General features: G+C 43.1%; 1 protein-coding gene across 7 annotated transcripts in view; it reads left to right on the top strand.

Annotated features, from left to right (window-relative positions):
* Positions 1–798: 798 nt before the first annotated feature.
* The window catches only part of Filip1 (filamin A interacting protein 1), a 161033-nt gene continuing 134553 nt past the window's right edge, over positions 799–27278 (top strand). For 2 of the 7 annotated variants that reach the window (XM_087560481.1, XM_087560483.1), the window contains exon 1: positions 799–1137. The gene's annotated coding sequence lies outside the window, so the exon portion shown is untranslated. 7 annotated transcript variants of the gene reach the window in all.

Genomic DNA, 27278 nt, shown 5'->3' with positions numbered 1-27278 from the left:
TGGGAGGTTCATACTTTTCTATGATACAGAATGAAGTAGAGGGAAAAAAAAAAAAAAACCTCCAGACTTGAAGTTTAAGTCGGAGGTGTTTGTTCACTGGTTTTGGAGAATGGAGGGTTACTGATGACTCAAGCTTGTCAACCACTAGCGAGGTCTCCGGTCCTGGTGTTTCTGGGGTGTTTGCCATGCGCTGCTTTGAATGAATGGCTTGAGTGGAAATAGTAAGAGTTTCCTTCCTGCCTTTACTTTCATATTCCTAGTGCTGTCGACATTCCTTTACGGTAGCCTTATTTGAAAAACACTCATATATACAGCAGGACACATCTTTCAGGAGTTAGGGATCAAGCTATAAATATAACTCTCCAATGATGAAAGCTGCTTGGAAAAGATCTCTTACTATGACTTTTCTCAACCGTCGCAGCGCACTATTAAATGCATTTAAAAAAAAAACAAAACACTTATCTAAGAGTCTAATTGAGAAGAGTATTGCCTTGGGAAATTGCTCTGCCCAAGACAGCTGCCGCTCTGTTCCTTCTCAGATTTAAAAAGCCAAGTCCCACTTCGCAGTCTGCAAACAGTAATTACCTCGGTGAAATGAGCAGAGGTTCCTTAAAAGGGTCTGCCGGCTTCCCGGGATCTTTCCGGGGTGAGCAGGGATGCGGGGCTGATAACCCAGCTGCCTAGGAACTGAGCAGGGCCGGCTGCAAACTTCTCAGCTGTTGACAGGCTGGCCTGCTGAGAACACTGGTTAAATATAGCACGCGCAGCTCAGCGCCCCAACAAAGTCACTGCGCTGACAGTGTGCGGGGAGCAGCAGAGGAGAAACCTAATCTCAGAACCCAACAACACCTAGCAACAGTTGAAAAAACTTTGAAACAAAAGTCTGGGGTGGGAGATAGGCGACTTCCAATTCCTGCTGATCCTGACTGAAGGCGAAGCTGCAGCTACTCTGTTTCCTGTATGACTTCAGCTACTGGCTAGTCCTAGCACAGTGGGAAAAGCGTTTTTTCCTCAGTCTTCTTTTGGGCTGGCTAGTTTTTCAGGACTCAGTCTTGGGCTGTGGGACAAGCCACTGGGTTCTTCAAGGGATAAACCAGCGGCGAAAGAACACACCATTGGTTAAGGAGTCGACAACAGGTAAGACAAACCGCCCCCCCCCCCGCACCCCCAAGTAGCAACTTACTCCGGTAAGAAATCTGTTTCTACAAGAAGATGGGTCGCTCCTATTCTGCTTTGTCTCTTGCTTGGCCCCTGCACGTGTAGGAATTATTAGAATCGGTGTGAATTATTAAAAAAAAATCAAAACCTTTTCTCTTCTTCACAGTCATATCGATTCCCTTTTAAAGGCAACATTCTGTGCTGTCTTAATAGTCATCAAGCTAGCCCTGCTGAGTGATTCATGTTTCTGCAGGTAATAGAAATATGACGAAAGTACAACCAGGGTAACTAGCTAAGTCGTGGAGGGGACATTTTCCCAGGGACAAAATAGCTTTTATTTACTGAAAGTAGCTGAGCAGCTTGTGAGGTGACTGAGGAATGTCCTGTCTGCTGTCCGGCGTTGTTGTGCTGTTGACCCGCTTCTTTGTGGGCTTGGTTTGCTGGGTTCTCTGATTGCACCGGGACACCTTGTGCCGGTTCTGACCTCATTTGCCTGCTGTTGCCCAAATGCATCTGACTCGCACAAAATCTGCCTGCTGCTGATTCACTGGGAATGCTGTGTTACTTAAACAAATTACATTGAGTGATTGCCTTTGTACAGATAATAGATTCTGCTTTAAGAAACTTAGAATTTTTTCTTTCTTTTAGGAAACAAATTTATCTTTTCGAAAGCTGCGTGGGTGTGAGTAAGAGTGTATTTCCAGTTGTGTGAAGGAAATTCTGGTATCCTCTGAGGGTGTATTGTCTCCCCTTCCATGAAGTGACATGCACTTTCATCAGAACTGCTTACACAGAACAATTTCATGTTGAGTCTCATGCAGAGCTTGTGGCTACAAACCACTGATACAATAGCCACTGTATCAAACCACTGATTGATTCCCAGCGATGTGTAGCATAAGAGAATGGAATTATTTTTTCAAATAATGCAGAGTTTGGATGAATAAATCTAAGAGCAATATCAAAGAAAATACTGAAGAACTTTTTAAATAATTGAATGCTGGACTTGGAAGTCCATGCTTGTAATCTAGCAATGGAGAGACTGAGGCAGGAAGATTGCTGTGAGTTCAAAGCTAACCTGAGTGACAGAGTAGCTACATGGTACATTTTAGTCTAGCCTGGCTACAGAGTAAGACTCTGCCTTTAAAGACAAGAAGAAACAAAAAAATGTATTTGTGTCTATTTTGTCAATGTAAAAAAAAGAGAGAGAGAATTTCCAGGGGCTAGGGAGATGGTGAAGAGCACTGGGGGCAGAGGACCAGGGTTCAATTCCCAGCACCTGCATGGCAGCTCACAATTGTCTGTAACTTCATTTCCAGGGAGATCGGACACCCTCGCACAGGCATACATGTAGGCAAAACACCAATACACATTAAATAAAAAAAATTCAAAAAATCCTGAGCTTCCATAAACCAATTTGGAAAAGAACCTTTTTGACAGATGATAATATGAAAGCCTTTTTAGCAAATGTTCCTGTAGTCGATTGATGACTAAACAGTGTGTTTAGGGAAAAGAAGTGACACTGTCATTTCAATGTGTATCATGCTACACAGTTCTGGCTATGTGCTTGGTTTGCAAAATAAGTGAAGCCAATCCTGTGTTACTGACTTATGCAAATGACACTGAGTGTGCCTGCTAGGAGCATCCAGGTTGGAGAGGAAACTCACGGTTTGCCGGGGATGAACTATCTTTGTCTTGAGACACTTATGAGAGTAAGACGTAGATGATCTGCCTCTTTCTCAGTCCTAGGAAGGGCTACACCGCTGGCTTCCACACGCCTGTGGAAGTTCAGAATCTGCCGTCAGTCTGAGGCCCTCAATACTCTCTGCCATCAGGGAGAGGCACCTTTTAGATACCAGCACAGTGTTCTACCCTGAGTGAAGGCCGCGTCTGCTGAAGTGGAGTCTTGAGTATCATGAATTGTTTTCCTGGCTCTAAGTTTCCTCACGAGAGTTAAGAAGTGCTAAGGTTAAACCATGTCGTTCCCTCCACTATCTGAACAAAATATCACAGTCCACGAGTGCGGCATCCATCCTCTGATTCGCTTGAGTGCACGTTTGTGTGCTGTTTTGGAGTGTCCTCTCCTTCCTTTCCCTGTAAGAGCAGTTGGACTCCACTGTTGCTCTCTTTAGCTCTTGGCTGGATGCTCTTCTGCTGCCCACTTTCAGCCCCATTACCGTCCAAACCATGCTGCTGGCGACTAGGGGAAATATCTGTCCACTTTGCTGTACTTGTCTGTCTATGTGTTGGGTATCCAGTGGATAACCAACGCCTTGTTGCTGCTAAACACCAAGGCTGGATATTTTGAAAACCTTCCATTACCTGACACCCACTTCACTTTTCCATTTTCATTCCCACTACTCAGCAGCAAGGTCCCTTGGCTTCAGGTACTTCAGACTGGGGACCATCCTTCAAAACAGGCACAGTGGACATTTGAAGACGTTGCCCTTTCTCTTGCCACTCGCCTTGCTTGGGACACACTTACTCTGCACTACCACCTCCCATCTTCACAGTGGTTTTGGAAGTGACTCCTTAGTTTGGACAGTGGGATGCTGTTTGAGTTATCGTCCTTCACGGTAGGCTTGGCCTCATTCAAGCTGGGTCTGTTCTGTGAAATCTTGATAGCTCTGAAGTGTCCCGGCCCCATGTACACAGTGGATGATCTATTAACTTCCTAGGTTCCAGATCTCTAACAATGGCCATGTGAGGAAGTATAAAATCAAGAAAACTAACGAGAAGCATGGCTAAAAGCATCTTACCTAACGTTTTTCTCAGTGAAAAAAATGTTCACAGTTTTGCCAAGCTTAACAGTGTTCATGCATCTGACCGTGAGGATGATATCGCATGCCTCACAAGTGATCCCAAAAGGATAGCTATTTACCTCCATTCTGTATATGAACCTAGACTTGTTAAGCCACTAAATTCTGTAGTTCATATTTTTTTAAAAGTCATCTTTTAAGGCCAGATTTTGTGTATGGTTACCTTTGGTCAATTCACTTAAATCATGACTCTATGAGTCATGGATTAAACTCTGGCCATGAACAACAAAACATTTAAATATCATGGTCATTTAAAATATTTTCTTCTTATGTATTTAAAACACAGATGTTTCTTGGTACCACTTTCAATCGTTCATGAAAGCTGCAGCCTTGCTGAGAGAGGGCAAGACTGCACAAGGCATTTGAAGCAATTTGTTCTGTATTCACCAAGACAAACAGAGTCTTTTCCTATTCTAAGGTGGTTTTCTATTGGGATTAGTGAAATAGTTAATATATTCATTGAGCAGTGATCTCTGCCTAGTTTATAGTTTTTAGTTAATCTTTAGGAGTGAGATGTTGGGGTTTATACCTTCTAAGTAGTGTATATTGTAATATACTACGTTTTTGTTTTAGATGAGCATTTCTCTTTAAAAGTTTTTATTTATATCATTTTTAGTTTGTGTGTGTGTGTGTGTGTGTGTGTGTGTGTGTGTGTGTGTGTGTGTGTGCGCACGCGAGCACATGCACGTACCTGGTGAGGCCAGAGGCACAGGATCTTGCAGGAGCTGGAGTTGTAGGCCATTATGAACTGCCTGACGTGGGTGTTCAGAATTAAACACACATCCTTCGCAAGAAAATTAATGTGCCTGATATGCACCGCCCCCTTCCAAGACTTATGTTTATTTATGTTTATGTGCTTGCCTCTGTGTGACTGTGGGCCACATGGGTGATGCTGCCCGAGGATACCAGAAGAGGGCACTTCATTCCCTGCAACTCTTAGCTGTTCACCTTAACTGTTGAGTGCTGGGAACTGAACTCCACACAGTCAGGGAGTCCCCGTAACCACGGGTCTTCTCTCCAGCCTACAGATGAGCATTGAAAAAAAGATAACAATAGGACAATAGATGCCTCAGACTTAAGAGTATTATAGAGTTTAATCCACACTTTGTGCTTTTAAATAGAAAGGGATGGGACCAGTAAGCAAGCTTAGGCTAATGTCTACTTTAACAAGAATGATTAACAGAAAAATTAACAACTTAGAAAAGTGATATAAAATGTACATTATAAATTAATTTATGCAATATTTTAATACACGCTAACAGAATAAAAGGTAAGGTAATGAAATAATTTTTGCTGTCTTGAGTCTGATTAAAGATCTAATAGTAAGGAGCCCGTCCTGGAAGGGGAGTCAGGAACAGCAAGCCTGGTGACCTGGGCTCAGATTTCAGCTCGCTTTGGCCTTGGTCAGGTTCCCTGTGCTCCGGTTTTCTTACCTGAGAGTTACAGTGCTTTGTCTTCATAGTGCTGTGAGAGGATTGAGCAGCTAATACTGTAGGTATGTGTCTGATAGGTTGCCCAATGAATCTAGTCTCACCTTTACTGTCACATTTTAAGTGTAATTATTTTAATCCTAGTTCTCTGATAGCTTGTAAACCGAAGCTCCCCATCGTTAAGAAGGGCAGGAGAACTCATTCTTTACATTGGAATCTGGGTTGGGACATTCTCTGCTGCTGGGCGCCCTAAGCAGACACAATTTGAAGAGCAGCCAATAATTCCAGATGGAATTTATGCTGCAACCCCCACCCCACCCCCACCCCTGTTATCACTCGGCAGTCTTGTGTCTTCTAGAAGCTTTACTAAAAAGGTTAAGAAATCACCCACAGGATAGACTGTTCTTGTTTCTATATTTGCACTTGGAGATAAAATGTCTTTATACTTAGGGCTTGGCTGTCTTTTCCACAGCCAGCTACGCTGGGTAATGCATAGCAGGGAAGACTTCCATGGGGTGGAATGATATTAAATTTATTATTCTTTATTTCTTGCCTTAGATGTTTTGTTTTGTTTCACTAACCTAATAACAAGTAAATCAAAAAACAAACAAATCAACAACAGTTAAAAAAAAAAAAAAACCAAGAAAGGTCGCCTCAGGCTAACTTAGACCTTACCAAGTCAAAATGAATCCTTGCTACTCAGAGCTCTTAACTCTAGTCAGTCTTAAACATGACAAGAAAATCTACCACAGGACAAACAGAAGTGATGTCATAATACAAAGATGTTTGCGCATACACGGTACATTGTATGCACCCAATTTAACAGAAATATATGAAGTACTCCTACCGGGGGTGAGTTTCTAAGTGGAGAGAGTAGCAGTAAACTTCGTTAGATATCTATGGTTTAGATTTGCCGATTCTATTCCAGCTCCCTAGTTGGCCGGCCAAGTCTGTACTGAAGATGTGGCATTGCTCTCCAGTGAAAACCTGGTGTGATGAAGGAAAGAACGAAGTGGGGTGGAAGACAAACATATAGATAGGTGAGGTGGGGGATGGGGGTTAGGGGAGAAAGCCCTTTTCTTGGTTTTGCAAATACACCGCAGAGGTTCTGAGGCCAAAATATAAGGACTCAGGAAAGCAAACCAAGTTATATTATTTTTCCTTAAATGGTCAATATCACTCTTTCCCTAACAAGAAAAGGGAAAGGTGGTTGGCAGAATACAAGTTTCTCTGGTAGTAAGTAGCTGGAGCAGTTGAATTTCAAAGGCCAGGCATCCTGTTGTGGCAGAACTCAGGAGGAAAGTCAGCCTTGAAGTGAGTAGTTTTATGGTTTAACATCCGATGGACAACTTGAGAAACTCTGGGCAGAGGAATGAAGTCATGAGACTTTGCTAGTGTCCCTGTGTCCCCCACCCCTGCGGGCTTCGTTTAAGCCACAGCAACACGGAAGCATGGCGTAAGTTTGTGTTTGCTTGTCCTTTTTTGGGAAATGGTGTCAGTGTGTAAGACTGGGTGATTTATGTGTTTCTGGGGGCCTGTGGAGGACAAACCAAAGGATATTTTAAAGCTAGGACAGAATTGATCCCAAGTAACTTGACTTCAATTGAGCACTCAAGGTTTAAGGATTTTTCCAGTCTGAGTTCCTTGCTTAAATGCTGCTTCCTACTGCTTTGTCTTAAACGTGGGGAAAACCATGCTCGTTACACTGTGGCCGAGGACCTTAAGAGTCTGCACTTAGGAATAGCTCTTTCTCTTTTGTCATCATTGTAGCTGCAGTCTTCCAGGCGCCTCAAATAAATGAATTATCCATTCCTTACTTTCCTAAAGAAAATGCATAGGAAAGACATGACTCGGACATAGGAGGGAGAGGGGAACGCATGCTTAAAACATCTTCCCTTCTGAGGATCTGAGATCAGAAGATGATTTGATTGAAAACAGTAGACTTATGACGTCACCAAGACAATCAAGTTATTGCCAACTTGTCTTGTTTGTCTGTAAGAGTTTTGCAAAAATAATCTCCCCCCTACACACGCAGACGTACATGAGTCACAGGCAACATAGTAATAGGGATAAATTAACTTTCTTTTTCTTTAATATACTTATGCCTCGAGTAACTCGTTTTAGAGCTTTCTGCCCGGGCTGGAGTGCTACAGAACAACAGGAAGGGAAGAGGCATTGCTGAGTTCATAATGCTATTTCAGTGCAGCAGTAGAGGCGCATGAGGAAATGACACCCGGGTCTGTGTCTGGAGCCTGCAGTTACTGTGACAACAATGAAATTCGAATGAAAACAAAGATGGTCTGCTCAATGGGGAGAGCCAGCAAGCTGTGCCAGCTGAGAGGTGTTCAAGGCTCTCTGAGCTTCCTTGACTGTTCAGGAAGGGACTCGTGCTTGAAGGGCAGCCTGGTATTTGGATCATGGAAGTTTGGTTTTCACACGCTGCCCTTTTGGACATCCTCTGCTCTGTTGGGCACCACCAAACCAGATGCTTTACTCACAGCCTGCTCTGCTCTGCTCTTTAAGCTAGTTGGGTTCGTGGTAGTCACTCCTCAGGTGATGCCCCAACCTTGGTAAGACATTCTCACCTTCAACTCTCTGCCCATTCAACAGATCATTGCCCAGCTCACCAGGGGTTTCATCAGTTACTGGGGCACTCAAGCCCCAAGTTTTGCAGAGTGATCTGATTCATAATATAATGACAACAGTAGCTGTGTGTATCACCATTTACATGTGACCATGTGTGATATATGCGAATAGTGATAATAACAGCCAGTGTACACTTGAGAGCAATTTGTGCAAGCATTATGCCAAGCATACCATGTGACTGGTTTCATGTGCTCCTCAGAGAAGCTCTATGACTCCACCCTCAATTTTTTTTAAGTGTTAGAATTTGAACTCAGGGCCTCAAACATACTAGAAAAAATGATCTACCTTTTTTTAAATCCCTAATCTCATAGATTAGGGAATGAAATTCATACATGCTGAGTAACTTGCCCAGTGCATGGCTATTGTGAAGCTCTGCCAAGACATTTTACCAGGTACTTCTTTTCAGCCTTTTATCTTCATAATTCAAGAGTTACATGATGCTAAGTTCTAACCATTCAGAAATAATTGGGAAATTTTTAGTTTCCTCTGTTGACATTTAACTTCTGGATTGTCTGAAGTAAAGGAAAACAGTTTGAAAGGAAGGGAGCTTTAATATTATATTTATTTTTATTATTTTGATTTATGTATATATGCATATTCACTCCCATGTGTGGGTATGTTCATAAGACTGCAGGTGCCCACGAAAGCCACAGTGGTTGGAATCCCAGGACTGGAGTTTCAGGCAGTTGTGAGCAGCCCAATGTGTGTGTACTGAGAACTAAATTCAGATCCTCTGTTAAGAGTAGCAAGGGCTCTTAACCACTGAGCCCTCTCCCCACATTGCTAATAAATTTTAAATGGAGCGTATAGAATGCTTTTTCTTATGCCAGAGTCTGTAAATACTTTATTTTCCCAGTGAATCAAACAGTTCTCCCAAAGAGAATGTTTCATACAGAATGAAGATGCATAATAGAACTAAGTTCTCCCTTCCGAGAGATGCTCTAAGTTGAAAGCAGTGCCTTGGCCACCAGGTTAGCACAGCCTCGTCCCTCCTCCCAACACCCACTCACTATTATGCACTTGGCTAATGCATAGGACTTGCACTGTGGCTACAGGATGAACATCTTCCTCAAGCAAAGCTGATGTGTGTGTGTGTGCGTGTGCGTGTGTGTGGCATAGACCTGTTTCATACATGGTGATGGGGAAAAATTAAGGCAGAGAGTTTCCTTTTTACCATCAAGGCTTTCTGCTTCATTTGTAGATCCCCTTGTAACAAATTCAGAATTTCCCCCCTATTCTTCTTCTGCCTTTAAGTTAAAAGATCACACTGTCAAAGGGAGGAAAATCCTTAAGTGTTCTCTCCTTTGGTGACAAAGGACTTGACTGGTTGACTTCCGGAATCTTCTCCCTACCTCACTCAATTATTCTAAAGCTCTCTTGGCAACAAGACTGACTGATACTTTCCACACTGGTCTTTAATGAATGCCTCTTAAGTGGGAGATATTAACAATTTATCACACTTAAGAGTTATTGAGATCTCTGTAAGATTTGCTAATTCTCTTGATACTTCTGTGCCTGTCTGACGGCAAGCAGAAATGGGGGCTGTGAGTTTTATGCCTCTAATGATTTTGTAGATTTGCTTCTGGGGCCATCTCTCCCAGGATACAGAAGAGCTTGGACACCTGTAGACTCGCTTCAAGTGGAAACTATCCCACCATCCAGTGGGGCGGTTCTTAGCACTCTGGTATTAGCGATGCTTCTGGCACTATGATGAAATATCCACAGAAGCAACTTAGGAGAGGAGAGATTTTCTCTGGTTCATAGTTTCTGAAGGGACAGTCTGTCATGGCCAGGAAGGCATGGTAGCCAGAGGCTTGGTCTGTGGCCTTCAGAGCTTTTAACATGGTAGATTAGGTATCTGTGCCCTCAGTCTGGAAACCAAAAGTAGATACCACCTACAGGGTCCAGTTGCAGCAACCCACTTCTGCCAGTGAGGCCACAACCTCAAAGGTTCCAGTCTCCCAAGACAGCACTACCATCTGGAGACCAAGTGTTCAAACACAGGAGTCCATGTAGGACATTTTACATGTTACATTCTGTTTGTTATGCAATGGTAATGAAATTCTATGAATCCAGTTCTCGTGCGAGTACTTGAAACATGTAAGTGCCCATAGCTCCAGAGATTCTGATCCAAGTTGGCCTATGTGGGGACTTTCATGTGACTATAACTTGTATTCGTAGATTAAGTTCCCAAGTCCTCTGAAGGTAGCATTGGGTTGGGAACAGCCCCTGCCCAGTGCTTGGTAGTGGGCTCTTCCCACACCTCCTAGTGGCTGCATTTCTGTCTGAGGTCAGTGGATCCCAGGATCATATGTGGATTTATCTCTTAGAGTCTCAACTCGTGATCAGTGACCGCTTCCTGATTTGTCTTTTTGTGATTGCACTTCGGTTCTATAGAAGTGGCACAGATGTAAACTAGGTCCAGAACAAGGACCTGAATGTGAGGCCTCACGTCCTCATGTATTCATCTCTATCACACAGGTCTCATAAACGTTATAGCGGCTTAGCAATTATTGACATTTTCTGTGAAATGGGTGTATGAGATAGGTACTCATATATGATGACTTGACAGATTGGAAGGCTGAGGGAACTGAGGCTGCCTCCCTCCCCACAGCAAGCAGGTGGCCCGTCTGAAATGAGTCCAGGCGCTCCCAGTCCGTGCTCATCCACTCTTAATCACTCTGCTATTTTGGAGCTGCTCTGAGGGTATAAGGTGTTGAACAGCAGCTGCTCCTTGTTTCGGCATGAGTCTGGTGGCAGCTGGCTTTGGTGCCATGAGCGCTCACTCCTGGGTTTTTGCTTGACTAGGGACTAGGATTGTGCCTTGCCTTCTCTTTTCCCAATGAGTAATCTGGTTGGAGGAACCCTACTGCCCTCAAGACTTCGTCCAGTGACTTTGCTCCCTAAGTCCAGCCTTTTCTTCCCTTGTGGTCTGTATAATACCTTATGCCTTTCTGCTGGGAACGGGTTCTTTTACTGTTCCGGTCATTCTAACCACAAATTCTACTCCTGTTTTAGATCCCTTGACATTTCTTTGCTCTGTAAGTCCGGTTTGTCCCTTTCATTCTTCCTGTAAGTCCTTGGTCTATGCGTTCACACCACACCCCAGCTTCTCAAACAGGATCCACAGCACCAGGAAGGGATTAATCAGTTATACTCCACAGCAGCAATGGAGCATGGGAAGCACACTGTTCCCTCGTGTGAGGCTGGTCAGTGGGTCAGTGCAGTCGGAAGAACTTTTAAAAAATCTACATTTTTAGGCAGTACCTATAAAATTCTGTATGTGGTACATTCTACAACTTTCAAGTTCCACAGAACAGGCCCTTGAATACCTGTAAGGAAATTTATCACTAGCCTATTAAGTGAACCTTTCTTAAGATAAAAATCAACGACACACATTGTGCTATAGATTTCTCTAAACAATAGAAACAAAATAGGAAGCGAGAGACTATTGTGATCACTTTGTAATAAATAAATGCAAACTGAAACAGTGCAATAAGATAGTTCCAATTATGACTTAAGACTGCCTTTAGAATCATCTACAAGTAGTGCTGAACAGTGTTTGTTAAGTCATTAAATACCAGGAACTCGAGAAAGCAAATATTCTCAACCAGTTTTTATTATTAACAGGCTCCACATCTTTGCCACCCCACAACAGGAGAGAGAGAGAGAGAGAGAGAGAGAGAGAGAGAGAGAGAGAGAGAGAGAGAGAGAGAGAGAGAGAGAGAGAGAGAAAGAGAGAGAGAGAAAACGAACTATGGGTGTTTTTCCTGCTTCCCACCTCTAGACATCATAGCAATGTTTTTTCTAAACAGTAACCTAAAATCCGCCAGCACTGCCTGAGCAGCGGATGTTACCAGGTGAGAGGGGGCGGGCCATCACTCTGACTCCCAAGGCACAGATGCACTTCCGGTAGCAAGCTAGAATGTTGTTTGTCGTACCTGCATACCACAGTCCAAAACTCAACCATCTATAGGCTTCACAACAACTGTTTGCTCCTCATTCTTTTCCCACAAGCTCATGAGAAAAAAAAAAAAAAAAGGAGAATCCCACAACCAGGCTTCTCCTGCAGTCATTAGCTGGAAACGCTCTCATCCTCAGAAATCTATTTTGGAGTTAGGATTGCTCCACTCCCCTACAAGTGGTGAAGCAACAGCTGCCATTTAATGAATGTCCTTGCTGACAGTTCCAGATGAATACCGCGGAGTTTCCCCACCCGTGTGGATGCTCCCCGTGTCGCTCCCGGAGGACATGTTGAGTGGACTTGTTTGATTTCATCTTCTTTGCCACAGCTTTTTTTTCCCCCTTGCATCACTTCCTCCAGATTTTAGCGATGCCGGAATGTGCATCAGGATTCCCGGCTCCTGAGGAATAAAGTCCCAGTGCGCGCATGTGTTCCTGGTGATGTACTGGGATGGACTCTTTCCAAGACGAGCACGTGGACCTCTGAGCTCAATGAGAAGAAAGGACAAGGGCTGGGAGCAGCCAGATGAAAGTGGCTTGTGGTTTCTCAAGAACTGAAGAATTGTGTCCATTCGAGAAACAAATTAGACAAAAGACAGAGCTCTTGTTTCCCACATAGTGCTAATGAAAGACGGTGATCCTACAGTTGGATGCCTGGCTGGAATATATTATCGTTCCAATTTCTGTTTCTAGACACTCTCCACAGTGCTGGCTCGATTACTGTGAGATTTAAAAGGATTTGGGCTATGTGGAAGCAAGTGACCCTAGAGGGAGGTCTCTGCATCCACTCATGTTGAAGGACAAGTCCTGGGGCCCAGTCAGTCTCCTGTAGCCAGAGAGGGGGCTAGGCTGATGCTGAGCTGGGAGCATGACAGAACACAGGATCCAAGCGTCAAGGCACCAGACAGCAAACAGGTTGAGATGCTATGTCAATATTGCACGGTCTGTACTCGCTCACAGGGACAGAGCTGACAGCAACACAGCCTCACTGTCATGTGACCAGACCACTTACACTTGGGGGTGTCAGGGATGCATGCGGTAAATTGATTCTTGCTGTGGTCAATTGGGAATGCTGAGGTCGAGAGGGAAATAGGGCTGGATAAATAGGGCCTAAGGGAACACAGCAGAAATTAACGTGACTGAAAGTTGCCGCTACCAGGGATGCTGGGACAGGTCCGCCGTAGCTCGATACATGTGGAGTTGGGAAGTTGCACTTTTTCCTCTATGTGATAATTTTAATGTCTTAAAAATATCATGAAGAGAGTCTATTGCACACACACACACACACACACATACACACACACACACACATTTCATCACACTTTAGACTGTAGTGGGTTTAATGAGCCCAGAAAATATGCATTTGTGGCCTGGAAAATTCCTAATCCATACCATTCCCACTTCAGAACAGTGAGCACTCTCACCATGTTTGAGAAGGGGAGCAGAAGGCATCCTACAAAAGTGTTTGCTTTGGGCCTTTTATAAGTTTGTGCACTTTAACAAAAATGCTTACATGTATTGAATCCTCCAAGTACCCAGCTGCTGCTGAGCCAATAAACCCCACAAGCAGCCAGAAGTGTTTCGAAGCACAAGTTGAAAGTGTTGCCTCACCACATATTAAAATACAAGTTGAAGGGCTGGAGAGACGGCTCAGCGAGGAAGCTTGCTGCTCGTGCAGAGGACCCTGGCTCCGTTTCCAGCACCCTTTTCTTTGTGTGGCTGACGACTGCCTGTAGCTCCAGCTTTAGGATATCTGATGCTCTCTCCTGGCCTCTGTGTGCACCCGTGCACACACAGATATACATGTAATATAATGAGCCTTAATATACATGTAATATTATACATGTAATAATAAAATGAACCTTAAATTGGAACCACACAAGTTAGACACACTTTCATAGTGGTATCGAAATCAGCTTACATCAGATAAGGAGATCAAGGGGGAAAAGAATAGAAAGTAAAAATCAACCCCAAATAATCCAAACCTGGCCATGTATGGTTTTAGTATTGGAGGGCAGAGACATATCAAACCCGAAGTGGTATTGTCATTTAACCAACAGCGTTGAAATGACTCTGGAGAAGAGAAATTAAGTTTCTACATCATACTCAAAATACATATTAGATAGACCAGAAATTTAAGTTTTAAAAAAAAATTTAAGTTCCTCAAACGTGTACATAGACGCAGACAGATGACCGTGGAAGACCTTCCTAATCCAGAACAAACAAACACTCCAGGAAGGTGGGCCAGTGACCATGGCCCAGTGGGCAAAGGGCCTTGGTGCCAGTCCTGACGAACTGAGTTGGATCCAGTCATGGTGGAAGGAAAGAACCAAGTCCTCTGTGTTGACCTCTAACCTCCAATACACTCTGTGGCACATGTGCACATGCCAACATGCCCCCACATAATTATTTGTAAAGCAAAAGGTTTTTTAAAAAAACCCTGTGAAACAAAACAGTCAAATGAGTTTGACTCTGTAAAAAATGGGGAAAACTCTTGATCAGGAAAATAAAAACAAACACCCAAAATACCAACAGAGCAGGACATGGGCACAGATACCCATAAGCCCGACGCTTTGGGAGAGAAGCCAGAGGATCAGGACTTCAAGGCCAGTCTCAGCTACTTACTGAATTCAAGGCCGGTTTAGTGTTATTGCAGCCCTGTCTCATTGAAAACAAACAAAACAAAAATACAAACAACCTTTATGAACAAAGTTTAAACTTTAAATAGCAATTTGTGATTTAGTGACGAAGACCAATGTCTTTAAAACAAGGAGCTCCTTTAAGTAAAGCAAACGCCATTATAGAGAAATGGATAAATGACAATTCCAATAAGCCCTTGGAAGACCGTTTAACCTTCCTGGGAATAAAAACTTCAAATTAAAAGAATTTGTTATGATCTCAGCCAGCACATTAACAAGGGACCGAAAAAATTCTGACATTAGTGGAAGTAGGAAACAGACGCTATATATTGATGGTGGGAAATTCAACTGGGACAGGCTTCCTGAAAAATACGGTTCGACAATAGGTGACAATATGCTTGCAGTCAGAAGGAAAATAAGTGCATTTCCATTCTGAAAAATAAGAGAGTGCACACACACACACACACACACACACACACACACACACACACACGAAATGCTTCTGAGAGCACATTGTTTTCTTTTTCCTCCTATTGTTCTCAAATCTGGCAGATGTAAAGCCTTTTATTTTCAAAAAAGCCAGCATACTTCTCACTCAGTTGTTTTGGTGACTTTACCAGGTTGATTTACTGGGCTGGAGTTTTGAAGCAGGCTCAGCAGGCTGAAGCGGCAAGTGCATCATGGTAGCCTCTTGTTTCCTGAGTGACGCTATGGTCCAAGCCTAAGCTGACAGCCCACATTACAGAGTGTCATATGGGGTGGATGTGCTCCAAAGTGGAGTCCCTCCCACAGGGAGGTGCGTGATCCCCAGATGCTTGACAGTTAGCGGGCTGGTGCAGAGCAGAGATGGAGGCAGCATCTCCCTTGAGTCCCATGCGCTCACATCCTGCTTCCCTCTGGGGCAGTCCTGCTTTGGGAAGAGCCTTGCCTGCAGCTGGACCTCGTGAGGGCAAGCCTGCTGTTTGCTGTCTGATCCTGCGGCTGAGATGAGTAGCGGTGTGTGCCCGCTTTGTTTTTCCAAATGTGCTTTTTCACAACACTGATTTACTATTATGTGGGCATGCCTGGTGTGTGTGTGTGTGTGTGTGTGTGTGTGTGTGTGTGTGTATGTGTGTGTGTTTGCCACACGTGCAGGTCAGAGGAAAAATTTTGAGGAGTTGGTCCTCCCCTTCCACCTTTATGTGGAATCCAGAAATTGAACTTGAGTAGCCAGGCATGAATGGCAAGCAGCTCTACTCACTGAGCCATCTTGCTAGCCTGAGATCTTTTTACCTTTCTCTCAGTGAGGACTGAGGCCAAATACTACCCACAATTCTGTGTGCTTTAGCCGGTGACTGCTAGATGAAGGGCAGTTGTGTACCTCATGAGTACCAGTTGGCTTTTTTGGCTTCCAGGCACTTGGTACCTCACACAATGCTACCTGAAAATAATACCTAGAAAGTTTCAGAAGTGCACACCTCCTGCGTGTGAAATGGTGCAGTGCTGTTCGGAGTGGTGTGACATCCTGGACCTCCCAGCTTTGTCCTGCCTGGGGATGTGGATCAGCCAGGCTGGATTCACTTCCTGCTGCGTCATCATCAGTAGCCATCTCTGGTATAAGATCAACTGTTAGGTACGTGGTGCTGTGTTCAAGTAACCATTAATTTCTTAGCAATGCACAGGACTGGTGAAGGGCAGAGAGGTAAGTTTCCAAAGGGAGAGAGACACACAGACAGAGACAGAGAGAGACAGAGGGACAAAGAACAAGTTGACATGACTTTTATTATAATATATTGTTATACTTGTTCCATCCTGTTATTAACTCTTGTCTGGGTATCTAATTTACAAAGTAACCTTTCTTACAAACACACAAAGGCCAGGCAGTGTCAGTAGGCTTCCTGTGGCGAGATCAGCAGTTTCAAGTACCTACTGGTGGAGCTGTAACCTGTGCCTTCTTTCTACAGTGACTGCTCTAATTTCAGCCATTGGTCTCATTTCTCTGTCCCTTTCCTTTAGATAGCTTATCTATGCTATCCCCATGTCTGTATTTTGTATTATCTCAGGTATATAATCACATGGTGATGCGTGCGGTGGGAATTTTTTTGCTTTGGGCTGAGTTTCTTGCACATTGCACTATGGGGTCAGAGATCAACTTGAATCCCTGGTCTTCTGCTCTTAGGATGAGTCCCACCCGCCTCCATGGGAAGTCTTTTTCCCCTTCTCCACGGTGGCTTCTCAGTCAGGCTGTTTAGGCCACCTTCCGTGCAACCCCGTGCTTGCGCCTTGTTTCCTCTTTGCCAAGTCTGCTTCCTGTTGTTTTTCAGTCAATCTCAGAGCATCCCTTACCATTAATATATATGAAAGCTGCATGTGTCAGGATGCATCGTTAGTGTATAAATTAAAAAAAAACATTTTGTTTTTTAAAATAATGTGCTGGGGGCGGGGTTCTGCGCTCAGTTGGGCAGACATCAGTAGAGGGTGTCGGGTTCCCTAGACCTGAAGTCACAAGCCACTGAGAGAGTCATGTGGCTGTTGTGAAACAAACTACACTTCTCTCAAAGACCAGTCAGTGCTCTTAGCTGCTGAACGGTCTCTTTAGTCCCAGGGACAAGATTTTTATTCACAAATGAAGATGTTTCTAACAGCGATGAACCTTCAAACGTCAAGATGTGCTATAAGTTTCTAGTTATAACCCTAGGGATTCTCTGGGAAGTGTCTCCCCTGGAAAAGGGACCTGCAGCTTCTTCTGGATTCTTGTTCAACAGCATATGAAGAATAATTACCAGTCAATGTGGGGACCAAATCAGAAACCTGGGAACATCAGGATGATCGGAATCAACTTTCCTGGGTTTCAACATTTGTTACTCCATTCTACAATAGTATCTACTATATATACTAAGAAACAGGGTCAGCATGCTTATGTATAATGATTACAAAGGTTTTTAACTGTACTAAGAAAAAGTCAGAGTCTTGGTTACATGAGGCCTTCGTCTAAGTTGTAGAAAATCCTTAAGTATGTTCTGTAGGAGGTTCCGCTTGCCTAGCCTGCACAAGGCACTAGATTCACCCTCCAGCAAAACAGAGTAAATAGATAAACACAAACAAACAGGTTAGCGCAATGGCTTGCTTCTGAAAGGAGTTTTACAAATAGGTGTTTAAAGTGTACACGGCTGGAGATACAGCTCAGTGGTGGAGCGATCCTCTGGAGCAAACGGTGCCTGGAAGAAAAGACCTGGCGTTTCAGTGAGAGTCAAGAGGTACAGAGAAGCTTTAACTTTTTCACTTCTAAGTTCATTGACTACAATAGTAATAATAACAATAACAATAATAACAGTAACAACAACAAAGCAATAATTCAAGCTAGTTCACAAAAGACAGGTTTCATGTTGATATTTTTAAAACATTTATTTAATGTATATAAATGCTGTATCTGCATGTACACCTGCATGCCAGAAGAGGACATTAGATCACATTATGGATGGTTGTGAGCCACCATGTGGTTGCTAAGAATTGAACTCAGGATCTCTGGAAGAAGGACCAGTGCCCTTAACTGCTGAGCCATCTCCCCAGGTCCTCGTGTTGATTATACTGTATATATCATTATACTTTGCTTGTCTTTGCCCTTTCCACTCCCGTGTCTGCTCCCTTCTCTTGCTGGTTCCCCCACCACACACTACTCCTTCTATATAAGCAGATGTCATATATGCAGATGTGCATGTGTGTGTGTGTGTGTGTGTGTGTGTGTGTGTTGTAGTTAAGCCTAGATTCTATAGGAATGAAAACTCACAGTGCTTTATCATTCTTCTCTTCCATTACCCTCTATCACTCTGCTTCATCCTTTAGACCCCTTCCTCCCCTCTCAGTGCCCCTCCCACTTTACTTTCATGCTCTATACACTTAAATATTGGCATCTAGTTTCCACACAGAACATTAAACATCTCTCTTTGTGACCAATTACACCTAACATGGTCTCCACTTTCATCCCTTTTTCTATAAATGACATAATTTCATCTATCTCTGTGATGGGACAGGATGTACATAGAAATATGAAATTGGCTTTATTCTTCTCTTGATGAACATCTAGGCTGAGTCCGGGTCGTGGTTTTCATGAATACTGTCTGAGTAAACACTGGTACTCGAGTATTTCTGTCCTGTGCTGATTTATATTCCTTTGGATACATACTCAGGAGCAGGGCAGATGAATTCTACAATAACTCTGCTTTGAATTTTCTGAACAATTTTTCTATGGCTCTCCACAGTAGCTGAAGCAGCATAGATCCAATCAGCAGCGAACAAGGAATCCTCTGCCCCCAGCCGCCCCTGCCCCGGACCGCCTCACTAGCATTTCGGTGCATTCTCGATGACAGCTGTTCTCACTGGAATGGAGTTCTCAGTGCAGTTTCACTATGCCCTTACTATGCCTTCACGGAGGGTTGAGAAAGCTAAAAAAGCTTTTTCAAATATTCATTGCCCATGTTCAGTTTGCCCGTTTCCTGATGGGACATTTCTCAGTGTTGGGATTTCTTGGTTCATTCCAGATAACTCTCCATCGTCTGTACAATCGCAAGGATTCTCTCCCACTCTGGAGGTCGTCTCTCCACTCTGTAGATATCTTTCTTCCTTTTTGCTTTTCAGAAGCCTTTCACTTTCATGCCATTTCATTTCTTGATTGAGAGAGAGAGAGAGAGAGAGAGAGAGAGAGAGAGAGAGAGAGAGAGGGAGGAGAGAGAGGTGAGTGCATGTGGAGGTCAAAGGACATCTTGAGGAGTCAGCTCAATAATATGGGTTCCAGGAATCATTCCTGTCACAAAAATGTGTGACAAATCCATGAAAAAGTTACAAGTATCCTTTCCCCCAAAGGCTGACAGAAGGCTTCTGTCCAGCTGTCTGTCTCCCAGTTCTTCAGGATATGTTCCCCACAGCAGTGGCATACTTGTTTGCTACAGTGCACACATGATTACTGACCTACCAGTGACACCTCTCTTTGCTGACCTTTCTCAAGATTACAGGTCACTGGTTCTGCAGACTGGCCTTCATTTAGTTTTTTTCCCAGTGATTCTTTGTGATTAGACTTACCGTTCTCATCCTCAGTGAAGCATTTCCTTGTCTTAAGTGCCAGAAGGTCTCCTTTCTGATACTAGAAATATAATTTTATTGGTACAACAAGGTCGCATACCTGGTCTAGAATTCTGTGAGGCTCCATCCTTTATAATGTTAGCACTTTTTTTAGACCTTGACTCAGCATGTTCTGAGGCGTAAACTGGTAGACAGCCATACCGCTGTGATAGTGTTGCATGGGCCTTCGTAATCTCCACACAGCTGACTTTTGGACTGTGTGATTGTATGCTGTAGGGAGTCTGTCCTGAGCACAGTGGGATGTTTATCAGATAGCAGTGACTTAAATCCACTAGGCACAAGTACATTCACCCCCTACTAATGACAACCAAAAAGGTCTTTAGCCGTTGCTTACATCCCCTGAGGGATAAAATTACCCATGACTGAAAAGTGCTGTATTAGCTCCCTTGGTCCTCCGACTTGAACCCTGTTGGTCCTTAGGTCTTATGAAACTGAAAGAGAATGGTTGGGACAAACATTTTTCTACTTCGGTTCCATCCCTGTTTAACTGTAAATAGAACAGTTTACCGCATTTACCAACAGCATCTTCAGATACTAAATATTGCTCACCTTGTGGGCAAGAAATTTGCCTGATGTAAATTTTAGTGTCCGTTTGCTCCCAGCAAGTATCACCACAGGCAGAAAATTTTTTGATGTTGCTGGTCATTCAGAATTCACTAGATAACACCCCCGCCCCCAACAGACAGCTCCCACTTCTCCCTATAATTAATAGATGTTTCTAATGCCATTCTTTTCGTGCCTTTGAGAATACGTGTTTGGTTTATTTACATATTTCGGCAAGTAATTACGCTGCCCTTAAACTTGGTTTTCTATCGTTTGAACACTTGCTCACTTCCACCTGTATTCCCATTGAGCTGGAAAGTCTTCAAGAATGAGAGATGTGTGTACCTCTTTATTTCCAACAAAACATGAAAGATGGGCAAAACATCAATAGTGAACATTCAATGATCATGGAGGTGTGACTTCATTCAGCTGCTTGTGCTGGGAGGGACAACTAAATATTTTACTCTAGGACAGATTGCTACCAAGTTTAATTCCAGCTAACAGGGGTGGGGAGAAAGAGGAGGGGGGACATCTTGAATGACCCTTGTGGGGCTAGAGAGAAAACTTCAGGGTATCAGAGAGGCTCTGGGAGAAATTCTAGTGCTCTGCCCTCCCTGTTGTCTCAGAACCCTTGTGATTCTTAGATTTTTATTTCAAAAAGGGAGTGAAAGGTCTTTGACTTTTTTTCTTGTACTTCCTGAGATCTCCCCATTGTTACTACTTTCCCATCTAGAGATTCTGAGTGATAGAATTTTTCTGGAAAACTTGTATAAAGTCATGGAAAGCACTTACATATGTTCTGCACCTATCCTGTGACATTTTTTCTTTTAGAAAAGTGGCTGTTCTTTTTCATTCCTCACACTATCATGAACTCAGTTCTTCCATTTAAATGTTTAAAAATCAAGTTTTAAAAAATTATTAGTTTTCCATTACTGATGGTGTGTTCTTTTTCTTAAATTGTCTGTGGACTACTTAGTAAATATTCTTTATTTGACATATTTTAAGGGCCTGTGGCAGTCTCGCTTCCCAAGTTAGGCACATATTAAAGCTGTGATCCCCCCTCATAGCTCATCCAGGAAGTCCAAGGCAGCGCAGGCTTCTCTGCAGCTCAGTGAGTTGGAAAGTAGCCCAATTTCACTTCACACCCTGACCCGCTTGCCTGATATGTCCTCTCCACGCCCTGGGCTTCCTTCAAGTGTATAGAGACCATAATTAGGAAGACATGAAAATACTGAAATAAGCATTGAGAAAAGAAAAACTAAAATGTGGCCAAAAGTCTTTGAAAGGTGGGTATATTTTTTTCACTCTTCGTGGGCTCCACATGGACTTTGGGACGATATAAAATCTGCTGCATGGTGTACATCATGTCTCTGTGGCCAATACACATGGAAATAAGCTGACGCTTTCAGGGCTTTAAATACTTCTCCTTAAATAAATCTATTCAGTCCATTAACCATAGCTAATGTTTTCACTCTGGTCTGAGCATGTCACAACTAACGACCAATGTGCAACGAGAAAGAAAAATGAGTCCATTCATGAATCATGCTCTGTTCTCACTTTAGACAAGTTAATTTTCCTTAAATTATCAGGTTCTATCTTAGCCATAGGCCATTTGTGGTTATCAGGAATAAATGTTTGTATGTTTGGCCTTCTGTCTTATGTTTCACATGGAGAGCCAAATTGAATTAGCCTGGTAACACAAAAATGCTTAATGTGCAAATTAAAAATTTGAAAAAGGCCTAATTCTTAGATTGTAAGTTTGCTTTTCTATCGAATATGGTACGAAGACTTGAACAAGACTTTTTTTTATTAACATGTTAATATACCTAAACTAAGAAGATGTATTCTCCTTCCAAGTAGTGATATCAGAAATTAAAGAACATATATCATGGCAGGCTGAGTGAATAATTCAAACTTCACCTGAAAACCAGACACTAAAGTAGGACACTCAAGATACCCGCCATCCTTAAGATCCAATCGAGCAAAAAGATGTAGGACCAGGTGTGATATGGTAGCATCTTTGGACTCCCCAGTCCTGTGAATGAAAGGAAGACTGGCCTAGATTTTACAAGGACTGTTGTTTCATTGACTTTAACAGTTTAAAGCTGCTTTTCTCATCTAGTGTGATGGTTAATCTTCATTGTCAATTGACTAGATTAAGACACACCCAGGGACTTGGAGACACAAACTTCCAGGTGTGTCTGTGATAGTGTTTCCAGAGACAATTAAATCATGAAGGCTCCGACTTAATCAGTGCGTGGATCTCTCGATGGATTCATAATATGATGACATGTGAATGTGGCCTTCTGCCCAAGCACCATCTTAAATTGTGAACTGGGATACATCTTTCCTCCTTTCAGTTGTTTCTGGCAGGCACTTGTTCACAGCAACGGGGAAAGGAACTGCTTGGCTACCTTTTTTTTTTTCTCTTTTTTCTTTTTTTCGGAGCTGGGGACCGAACCCAGGGCCTTGCACTTGCTAGGCAAGCGCTCTACCACTGAGCTAAATCCCCAACCCCTGCTCGGCTACCTTTATTATAACTTCGTTTTCTTTTGCTTTACCTCGATGACGTTAAAATGATTTGAGCACTAAACTTAAATCACCACGGCAACAGATTCTCCACATTAAAAGTTGTAATTTTATAAATTATACTGGAGTATATATCCTTCGATTATCTCCTTAGAACTCTTCACCACTATCGACTATCGATGTGATGTATGTACTTGTAGACTTGTCCATAGTTACTCATAGAAAAGGTGTGTGTGTGTGTGTGTGTGTGTGTGTGTGTGTGCACAGGAGCTGGGAGTATAGCTCAGATTGTAGAATGCCTTCCTAAGTCCTGTGCTAGGATCCCATAACCACATAAAAACAGGTGTGGTTGCTCCTGCTTATAATTCCAGCACTTGGGAGGTACATACAGGAGGGTCAGAAGTTCAAGGTCATCCTCAGTTACACAGAGAGTTTGAAGCAAGACTGGGATATGTGAGATTCACAACAACAGAATGGGGAAAAAATAATGTATGTACTATTGCACCTAACAATATGACTTCTACAATTCTTCCCATCAGTACCAGTAGGTTCACCCATGTTTATTTAGACAGTTGCAACCTGGTCTTCCATTGAAGGAATACACAGTTACTCATTTAGCTATTCCTGTTTTCATAAACACATAGGCTGTACTTGCTTTTTCATAGTCACAGATATCACTGAAATGAACAGCCATGCACTTGCCTCTTGGGGGGGCATGGTTAAGTGGTGGTGGGGAAATGAGCAGAGTTTCAAGGCGATCAGGGTTACAGCTCACTGTCCTGCTAGTTTTACTTGCACTTCTGTTCTCTCCAGCTGTGTGTGAGCATGCTTCATGAATCTCAACTTCCCCCATCAAGATGAGGTTGAGAGCCAGGTTACATAAATCTTGACTATTTTTTTTTTTTGGTTCTTTTTTTCGGAGCTGGGGACCGAACCCAGGGCCTTGCACTTCCTAGGTAAGCGCTCTACCACTGAGCTAAATCCCCAGCCCCGATCTTGACTATTTTTAAAAGACCTTCTATGAGCTGCCGGTTCACATCCTTGCCTCTGTTTTCTGTTGAATTTTTCTCTCCTTACATGGCTTGATTCCAATCTTTTACTGTTACTCAGGTTAGACCGTCTCATCTTATCCCTTGGGTTAGTTGCCTGGCCCTTTACCTGACAAAAGCAACTTAGGGGAGAAACGGTTTATTTGGCTCAGAGATCATGGGGGCATATGGTTCATCATGACTAGGAAGGCATGGAGGCAGGAGCCTGGGGCTGGCTGCCACACTGCTTTGGCAGTTCAGAAGCAGAGCAAGAATAGGAAGTAGAACCAGGCTATAAATAATACCTCAAAACCCGCCTCTGGGGATACACTTCCTCCATCCAGGTTCACCCTCTAAAGGTTTCATAACTTCCTTAAACAGCACTGCCAGCTGGAGAGCAAGTGCTAACACACATTTCACAGTTCTAAGGTCATACATATCCCCCTGAATTTTCTTTTAATAATTTCTTATCATTGGGGAAAGTTTTTAAAATATTTATTTACATATTTATTTTATGTAGTGTGTGTGTGTGTGTGTGTGTGTGTGTGTGTGTGTGTGTGTTTGTGGTATGGGAGTGTGGGCACATATGGTTTTTCTCTTTGCTCCAAACCTTTCTAGCTCATCTACCTTACCGAACTGAAAGTTAAGTCTTGATTAGTGATTGATGCAGGAGGACTCAGTCGACTGTGGTTGGTGCTACCCCTGGGCTGGTGGTCCTACATTTTATGAGAAAGTAGAAGCCAGTAAGTAGCACCCACCACCAGCACCACCAGCACCACCAGCACCAGCAGCAGCAGCAGCACGCACGGCCTCTGCATCAGCTCTTGCTCCAGGTGCCTGCCGTTTGAGTTCCCGCCATGGTTTTCTTCCATGGTGGACTATAATGTGGAACTGTGAGCTGAATAAACTACCCAACTTGCTTTTGATCATGCTGTTTATCACAGCAATAGAAACCCCTAACTAAGACATCACTTTTAGGCCATTATAAGAATTTTGTCTATTCCTTGAAAAGGGTTTGGAGCAGAGAAATAGCATAATCTGACTTAACATTTAAATATTATATAATTCAGAAGCGTCCATATAGCTTCTGAATTAGGAGGACAGTGCAAGCTAGCCATGGAGGCCTGTAGTGCTAGCACCTGAGATAAAAGAACTAGCATGAATTTGAGGCTAGCCTGGGCTACAGGGGAATTCAAGGTCAGTCTGGACTACAGAATGAGATTCTGTCTCAAAACAACATGAAATGACAAACAATCAAAACCAGAAGGAACAAACCTGAAAGGCATTGTCATTGGGTATGGTGGTCCATGCCTATGATCCCAGAACTCACTCAAGCAGCCCAAGATCAGAAATTTACAAGTCCAAGACCAGGCTGAGCAAGTCAGTTTGAGGTCAGCATGGGCTACACATAATGTGATCTTGTCTATCAAAAGAAAAGAACAGGAGGAAGGAGGTGACAGTGTTGTCATTCAACAAGGACAGAGACGAAAGCAGCAGTTAGGTGGAAACTGTTGTGTTGCAATATCCTGGGAGAAGATGGAGCTGGGTCTGGAGTGGAAGCAGAGTGAGCAGTGCAAAAATGTGGTTCTAGGATCTGGGGATGCGCGTGCGTGCATGCGTGTGTGTGTGTGTGTGTGTGTGTGTGTGTGTGTGTGCGTGCATGCATGCATGCGTATGTATGTGTGTGTGTGCGTGTGTGTGTGTGTGTCTGAGAGAGAGAGAGAGAGAGAGAGAGAGAGAGAGAGAGAGAGAACTCCGAGTTTCACACAGCGGCATGAAGGTTGGAGTCAGCGATGGGGTGACGACAGATGCAGCAGGGACAGTTGCAGGAGTAGGACCAGAGATCGCATTTGCGCACATTGAACTTGCAGTGCCTGTTTAAACACAGAAGCAAAGATGCTGACTAGATGGCTGAATATGCAAAATACAGATGGGCGAGAACCATCCGGGATGGAAAGAGTGTGATTGACAGGTGAGCAAATACACTGTTAGCAAACTGCAAGTCTTCGTACGTCAGAAGGTGCGATTCGGCTAGCTGTGAGGTGGGATAAAAATACCATTTTGTTCTTAGCAGGAACTAGGAGAACTGTTCACAAATTTAGCTTCACAAATAGTCACAAAATAGTCGGGCGTTAACCTCAACATAAAGGCACGGGTGATGGTGTACAGGACTTCCTAATTCTCCTAGAAGCGCTTTGGTCTCTTTGAAAGTCTCAGTGCTGCATTGGGAGGGATTTCTATCTGGAAGACTAACTCATAAACTGTAAGCACTGGGGCACCAGGCCAGGGGCTCATGAAATAAGTTAAGCAGGTGTGGAACTCTGTAATCCCAAGGATGACATCAAGGTCTGATGTCTTGGATTCTTAAGACCAGACAGTGAACAGACCAACATCTCTGCCAGAATGACATCTACGAAGTGTAATATTTCCATTTAAATATTTAGTCATCATGATAGTTTTCCATGGTTTTAATTCATAAAATATGGTTGTTTTTTCAAAGCCACAGGAGAATGGTAGGTTTTGGTTTTTTTTTTCCAGCCATCTCCTTCTTTCTCTACATCATTTTTTTTTTTTTTGGTTTTATTCTCAGTTAACACTTCATGGGAACAATTCAATTATCGCTTTCTTTCAGAAATATAAACATCTCTATGTATTTCTGAATAAGAAAATAAGGTGATATAAAAACACTAGTCCAGCTCATGGGTTAGGGCTACAAATATAATGAAATTATACAGGCAACCTAAGATGAGACACATTCAATGCTTATGTTTATAATTCATTCTTATATTTCCTCTAGTTAAGAGTGTACTTTCTGGGTCAAATGTGTTACAGTGTCCCGTGTTACCGTATGGTTCCCAGAAAACAGCTTCAGAGGAGTCACAAGGGTTGACACTGGAAACTCATGGGCTCTGCCTATTTTTAGCTGTTTTAATTGAGCAACCCCAAACTATGTATTTATATGAGGAAACGGTGTTCTGCTGTTTTCCCTTGGAAAAGATTATGTGCTTCTCATTCTCTTTCATCTCACCCCAGCCACTGTAGGCAGCTAAAATAGTTATGACAGGTCAGGGTAATTCATTGACTTCAGTGTCATTTTATTAAAAATTTTAGTGTGCCAAATGATGTGCACACATGTGTGATCCCACCTATCAGAGAAAATATCTGAGGTTCTCTCTTCTCCCCTCTACTCACCCCCACAGTTCAGTTCCCTTTCTATTTTTATATCACACACAGACACACACAGACACACAGACACACACACACACACACACACACACGTGTAGATTCGACATAAGAGAAAAATGTAATATTTATTTAATGTGACCATCTCTAGGTCTACCTATTTTCTTGCAAATAATATATAGTGTCCTTGCTCTTTAGAGCTGGATAAACTCCACTCCATACACATGT

Source organism: Rattus norvegicus, chromosome 8 (assembly GCF_021556685.1).
Source record: "Rattus norvegicus strain SHRSP/BbbUtx chromosome 8, alternate assembly SHRSP_T2T, whole genome shotgun sequence".
Lineage (NCBI taxonomy): Eukaryota > Metazoa > Chordata > Mammalia > Rodentia > Muridae > Rattus > Rattus norvegicus.
Note: the sequence above shows the minus strand (reverse complement) of the source record. Positions and strands in the feature narration are given on the sequence as shown.